We start from the raw sequence: 6849 nt of genomic DNA, 5'->3' as shown, positions 1-6849 counted from the left end.
GTGTAAGTACAAATGTTCCTGCATGGTCGGTGGATTGTTTTTATCTGATGGTAAGGAGGAGAGGCATTGAATGTGTCCACCTGCCCGACTTGTGTTTTATGTGATGGTAGCATGGAGGGAAGGCATTAAATGCGTCTACCTTCTTTCGACCCACCATGCGTAGGTGAAGATGTCCAGTGCTTTCAAATTTACTAAGTGAATTTCTGGATACCTTAGGGAATGGCCTCGAACACTGCTCATCTCGTGCGCACAAAAATCTTGCCGCTTTCCTTTTATTGGTCTCCACGCCAGACTCAATGGTGGACTGCGCCAAGACCAATGACCGCTCTACCATTACAAAAGGCCTATCCTAACCACTTGGTACCACCACTCGATGAGTCTCAGCTCACCGTGGGATCGAACAGGACAACAGATCAGAGCAAATCCCATACCGTTCGGTGCGGACAGTTTGCACCATTCACCGTCAAGTTGGTAGCCTATGATGCGATCCCGATCCCAGCGCCAACTCCAGCGACCGTGAGACCATAAATTTTAAAAATCGATTAAAATTTATTTAAAATAACTCAATATAACAACCAGCTATTGTGTATATTAGTGCATCAAAGCCAACATATCAACCCCGCGCTAGTTAGAAATCTAAGCTAGTCAGCTAGACATTAGTTAGAAATGCATGCTAGACATTATAAACTACTCTCTCAAGTCCAAAGATATCTAATGAACATTGGATTTTTTAACTTGCTCTCCAATGAAATTCGAACACCACTGAATCATACATGGGGATGATATCCAAATCCAAATGGACCTTATCCAAGCATAGCCAAAACAACAAATAATATCCAATTATCAATCCAGCACGGACAGCCACCCGCGCCTGTGCACGATGCGTGCTCCGGAGTCCCATGCACGTCGCCCCGAGGTGCATGGTCTGGTCTGCCTCTGCACCGACTAGTTGCAGGTGCATGCATGGCGTGTTGTGGTGTGGTAGACTAGACCAGGGTCACCCGCTGCCATCACTCAGCTCGCCCGCTACATGAACCTATGCATGCATAACTATTTGTAGCGAATTACATCTTTTTGGATCATACTTTACTATTTTTGTTTGGGGTGTAAATTTGGTATTCAATTGGTTTAAATTAATTATTCATAAATGATAATGGTAAGAATTATTTGAACAGTTATCTAATCCTTTTTTCGCCTTTTTTTTATTTTTTTTGTATGTTTGAATTGGTTTCCCTTTAAAATTTTCCAATTTGGCTTCCATACAAATAATCTGCCCGCGCTTCGCTGCAGGTGATGTGCTTGGTATAGGAAAAAATCTTGGGAAATATGGCTCATATGTCTAATATGTTTTCTCATCGCGTTGCTACGAAAGGTTGGTCTATTTGGTACATTAAATGAGAAAATATGGGAAGAAAAGCTAACATGGTTTTTTTCATTACAATGTTGTAAACGAACATAGAGGTTGGTTGTCATTACATGGTGCCTATTCTAGGCTAGCAAATCAATGACATGTTAGTGGAAAGAAGTATTTGATGGAGTTGGGCTCAAGCAACTAACACACTTAGATTCAAAGCACAACATTGGCTAGGATTACATTATAGGTGAAAAGAGAAAAAACTATAACACAAGTACAAGCGTCTCTGCATGCATGGGAAATAACTTGATACTGATAGTTAATATCATCGAATCCGGTAATGTTGCTAAGACAAGGATGGAAGTAGAACAATATGGAGGACAAGTGTCCAGAAAAGAAGATCTCTGGACTCCATCTGCAATCCTCGACAGCATATCAATTTTATTCAGGTTTCGCCTGCAAATTTTGATCGAATTGTTGTCAGTTCAGCTGTGTTTGCTATTAACAAGTACAAAAAATAAGAATAGAATCATTTTACACCAGGAGAGCGTGAGCCAGATGGGCTCCTGCTTGGACTCTGCTTCTTGGGGCTTGCTGCTTCACCATTCGCGGGCTATATAGACATTTTAGCAGATATAAAATTAAGCAACAAAAATAACAAAAAAAATATTGTCAAAATGATGAAGGGAACTTACAGAAGCATTAGGAGATTTGGATCTTGCTAGTGATCTGCAAAACATTCCAGAAACAACTGATTCAATATCCAAAATGTAGCTTTAACAACTTGGTTCCAAAAGCCATGACGTCGCAAGGAATGAAAGCAATAAAAGCTCACGAAAATTGAAGCGTTCAGTTCCATGCAAGTGTAACACTATTGTATAATAATGTCAAAAGTGCATATATGAACTACAACAACCATCTGAAGTGTGCCCGAGGTAGGAAGAAAACTAACTACAACAACCATCTGAAGTGTGCCCGAGGTAGGAAGAAAACTCATTCCCCAAGCATTGAACTCCAAGTACATTCCTAGTCACTGTACCACCATAATCCAGATCACCAATCCTTAACGCTCCTATGCCCAGTATTTCAAACAATGCGCTTTTGCCCAAGCTCTGATGTCAATCAGTTACATGACACTAGGTAAAATAATGGGAAGATTTTAGCTTTCCATACAAGCTCTCAATTAATAACCACACCTTATAAAACCAACTGAACTGTAGCAAATCGTGGAAATCCCATCCCCACAATCCCAGATAAAAGGGTGAGATAATTGAGTCTTCAAAAACAAAACAAAACAGACTAAGCAGTTCATATCGTCATTGAGACTCTGAGCACTTGAGAAGGAACCCCAAAGCAATCAGACTGTATAGCAAGCCATCATCATTGATACATGCCTGGGAGTGTAACTGTGTTAACCTAAACTTAACTGATTTGCTTATTAGAGAATGATTAGATACCAAATATTTAGACCAATGAAGGTTATAGAACAAAGATGATACTTTAATAAAGATTGTTAACCACTGTTTTAGGCTAAAACAACAGCAATATTTGGGGGGAAAAAGGGCCCAGAGTAGGCAGCGGGTAATTACGATACAGAAGTAGGCATATTTGTAATTTGGCCAGATATTCTACTAATGCATATATATTGTATTTTGGACAAAACAGTAGAAAAGAACTTGACACATAAGGATTAAAAAAAGCTGGAACAGTGTATGTTACCTAGACGAAGAACATCCTTTTGATGTAGACCTTGAACGGGAACAAACAGACCTCGACCAAGATCTAGATGCTGAATGGCGAGTCCTAGGTGGTTTGCTGCAAAGTATATTCCGTGTTAGTATTAGTTATCAACAAGGTTACCCATGACATCTCAGTACCGCAGCATACCTCGGCCTCCTGCTTTTGCTGTAGATACAACTTGGGCTTCGGCTACGTGAGTAGGAGCGACCACGTTTGGCATCATATTCCTTCACCTGTAAAGAATAAGGTGCATGCTTAACAACAAACTACATAAATGATCCCCAGGACTAAACCAGTAACAGGATGCGATGCTTACCCTTATATAGGCTCGCCCAAAGGCGTTCCTGAATTCAGTATCATCCAGCTTCTTTATCTACAACGGGTTGTCAATGACAAGAGCATGGTTCAAAGCATTAAGAGCATATTTTTAGGGCTATTGTAGAAGAGATCGAACTAACAATGACAAATAGGGAAGCAATCAAAGATTAGGGATTGTAGAAGGTCAAAAATAGATACATGAAAAAAAACTATAGAATGAAATGATTCACCCTAAGACAGAATGGAATGTATTATGGACTTACAACATATTTCATATCATCATAATTTGTGTAGTCCACAATTCCTATGGTGCCTGTAACAAAATAGAAATATATGATAAGAACTTGAAAAAGAAAAGAAGTGTTAAGAACATAGATAGCTTTACATCATATTCCTTGAAGAAAATAAGGTTGAAAACCAAGCAACCGAATGAAATAAACCTTCACAATAAATAATAAGAGATGCTAGTAATCAAACCATGTTTGGCATCATATTCCTTCACCTGTAAAGAATAAGGTGCATGCTTAACAATGAACTACATAAATGATCCCCAGGACTAAACCAGTAACAGGATGCGATGCTTACCCTTATATAGGCTCGTCCAAAGGCGTTCCTGAATTCAGTATCATCCAGCTTCTTTATCTACAACGGGTTGTCAATGACAAGAGCATAGTTCAAAGCATTAAGAGCACATTTTAGGGCTATTGTAGAAGAGATCGAACTAACAATGACAAATAGGGAAGCAATCAAAGATCAAGGATTGTAGAAGGTCAAAAGTAGATACATGAAAAAAAACTATAGAATGAAATGATTCACCCTAAGACAGAAGGGAATGTATTATGGACTTACAGCATATTTCATATCATCATAATTTGTGTAGCCCACAATTCCTATGGTGCATGTAACAAAATAGAAATATATGATAAGAACTTGGAAAAGAAAAGAAGTGTTAAGAACATAGATAGCTTTACATCATATTCCTTGAAGAAAATAAGGTTGAAAACCAAGCAACCGAATGAAATAAACCTTCACAATAAATAATAAGAGATGCTAGTAATCATGTTATGTGGCATTTATATGCGCCCAAATCCTAGAATAAACAGCAATGATGAGTACTTTTTTGGACACATCAGATATGGGAAGGCTAAGTAGGTGCTCTTTCTAAAACTTGATAAGAAGTCATCAAAATGGTCGTGTCCATATTCCAGATCAAGGGGAGAGAGATTATTGATGAAACGATGGTCTTTTATGGGGATTGAGAATATAGGATGTGTGATGAATGTCCCTATAAATTGTGGGCAACTTATAGTTTCACCAACAAAATAAGTCCATTTGCAAATTTTGAACGCAATATCCTCAAGCATTCAGTTCTCAAGCTGCTTGAATCATAGGGATTAAGTATGGCAAGCACATTACTTCAATAATGGCTATGAGCTTTAGTTATTGTCCCAATACATTTGATCCATTCAAGCGGTGCTAGCATGTTAAAATTGTTACTGTAGTACATTGGGTTATTATGTACCCAAGCAAGCTTAAACTTTCTTGTGGCAGTATCAATCTTGCAATCCCAAGCATTTTTCAACTGTTCCTAAATTACCTTTAACTAAACAATTAGTATTTTATCAATCAATATTTAAAAAATCAAGAGCTAATAGTTTCCTGTTCTGAGAAATGAAAATACTAAGAGCAAAATAAAATGGAACACATGGCACCTCTATAGCCATATATGGATCCCCAGTATGTAACAGGATATGTGCCATTAGTTTTGTCACGACGATGACACCAAAGAGGCAGAAAGATCAAACCTTATTGCTTTTGGGGAAAAATGCACCCCAAAAATATTTGTGCACCTCTACTTCTAAATATTTCTGTTGAACATTTCCAAATTGTAATAAAGGCAGCAGCTTTAACCCAAATGCAACTTACCACCGCCTTCGCGATACACTTAAGAGAAACAAACATCACCAGCCTTCCGCATATGATCCTGGGAAGAATATATGTGGTGTTAATGAGACAAACGATACAGTCTTATGGAAGAACACGAGGGAAAAAGTTTTGCCTCAGACCTTTAAATCCTACCATGATGTAGAAGAAGGCAGTCCAGTGACAAGAACTGTTGCCATGATTCAAGTTAAAGGTTGTAGACAGAGAAGAGAAGAGCAATCACTGATGTTCAACATGAATAGAAACCATACCATGATACTCTGAGTGTCTCAACACACCACGACATGCTCCACCACCACCACCAAAGCCACTTGAACGATCATACGAGGAAGTATTACCTCTACCACCATGAGCAGCTTCCACCTGACAACAGAAGTAGGCATTGGATCAACAGATTGAAGAGAAAGAGTGCAATCATGTAGCTTATCAGAGCACTGATTAGCTTAGTCTTAGACGGTGTCCATCAAAGTTGTATCCATCCCACCCAGCAATTGCATCCTCATCATCACGAGGATCTTCAAACTACAAGATTAGCAAAGTACCTTAAATTTGTTGTTCGTGACCAAAGTCATCAACCAAAACATGATAATCTTTTGAGGGAAAAAATGACCATGTTATTCAACACATTCAGATGAATCTTACCTCAACAAAAGCATAACCAGGTGGCCTTGGGGGACCTTCAGGTCGATGTCAACAATCCTACCATACTGCGTTCACAAGTTCTATAAAATTGGACATTATTAGTATAAAACCATGCAACCTTTCAAATGAACAAGAACTATAAGCAACATTCTCAAGCGCAAGCCATAGCTTGAGGTTCATAGTGAATGTAGCAGAGGAACTTGGTGGACCCTGATAGCACAAGGCTATCCAAGCCACCAGTTTTCTACAATTTATGGGCAAGGCCATAAGAGCATGGCAGTGCATCACATCCTATTGCATTAGGAAAGTAGTATAAGCATCGGAGGTACTGAACCTAAGAAGCACATGACAAGTGAGCCCAGCCTAATATGGTAAGACAGGTTGCGCTCTTTGCTAATGATTAATAGGGTAGCAAGGAATCAAACAATTAAAAGAATTCCCCACCTTATAGAACAGATCCTCCACCTCCCTCTCCCGGATGTCGCCAGGGAGGTTGTCGACGTAGATCGTGCGGCTCCAGCACCTGCTCATCCTTCATCGCTGACCTACCAACAAAGCAAGAAGGGAAGAATTAATCAGCAAATCAGCCCCCAACGCATCCGCGTCCACATCCACATCTATGCAACCTAACACAACACCCCACAAGAAAACAAATTTAGAAGGCAGCGGGGCACAAACCACCTGAGGAATGATGAGGAAAGGAGATTCCTACCTAAACAGCTGTGGCTAGAGGGAGATAGAGGTCGAGGCTAGGGTTCTGCTGTTGCGACTCTCGGCCCTTCCACTACAAAATGCGAGGCCGTTGCTGCCAGCCAGCCTAGCGCAGTCACATCAAAGAAAACCAAATCACT

General features: G+C 39.7%; 1 pseudogene; it reads right to left on the bottom strand.

Moving 5' to 3' along the window:
- Positions 1 to 1717: 1717 nt before the first annotated feature.
- Positions 1718 to 6529, bottom strand: LOC136539859 (serine/arginine-rich splicing factor SR30-like; annotated as a pseudogene).
- Between the last annotated feature and the right edge of the window lie 320 nt (positions 6530 to 6849).

This window comes from Miscanthus floridulus, chromosome 2 (assembly GCF_019320115.1).
Source record: "Miscanthus floridulus cultivar M001 chromosome 2, ASM1932011v1, whole genome shotgun sequence".
NCBI classification, from domain to species: domain Eukaryota; kingdom Viridiplantae; phylum Streptophyta; class Magnoliopsida; order Poales; family Poaceae; genus Miscanthus; species Miscanthus floridulus.
The sequence above is the reverse complement of the archived record's forward strand: the minus strand, read 5'-3'. Positions and strand labels throughout refer to the sequence as shown.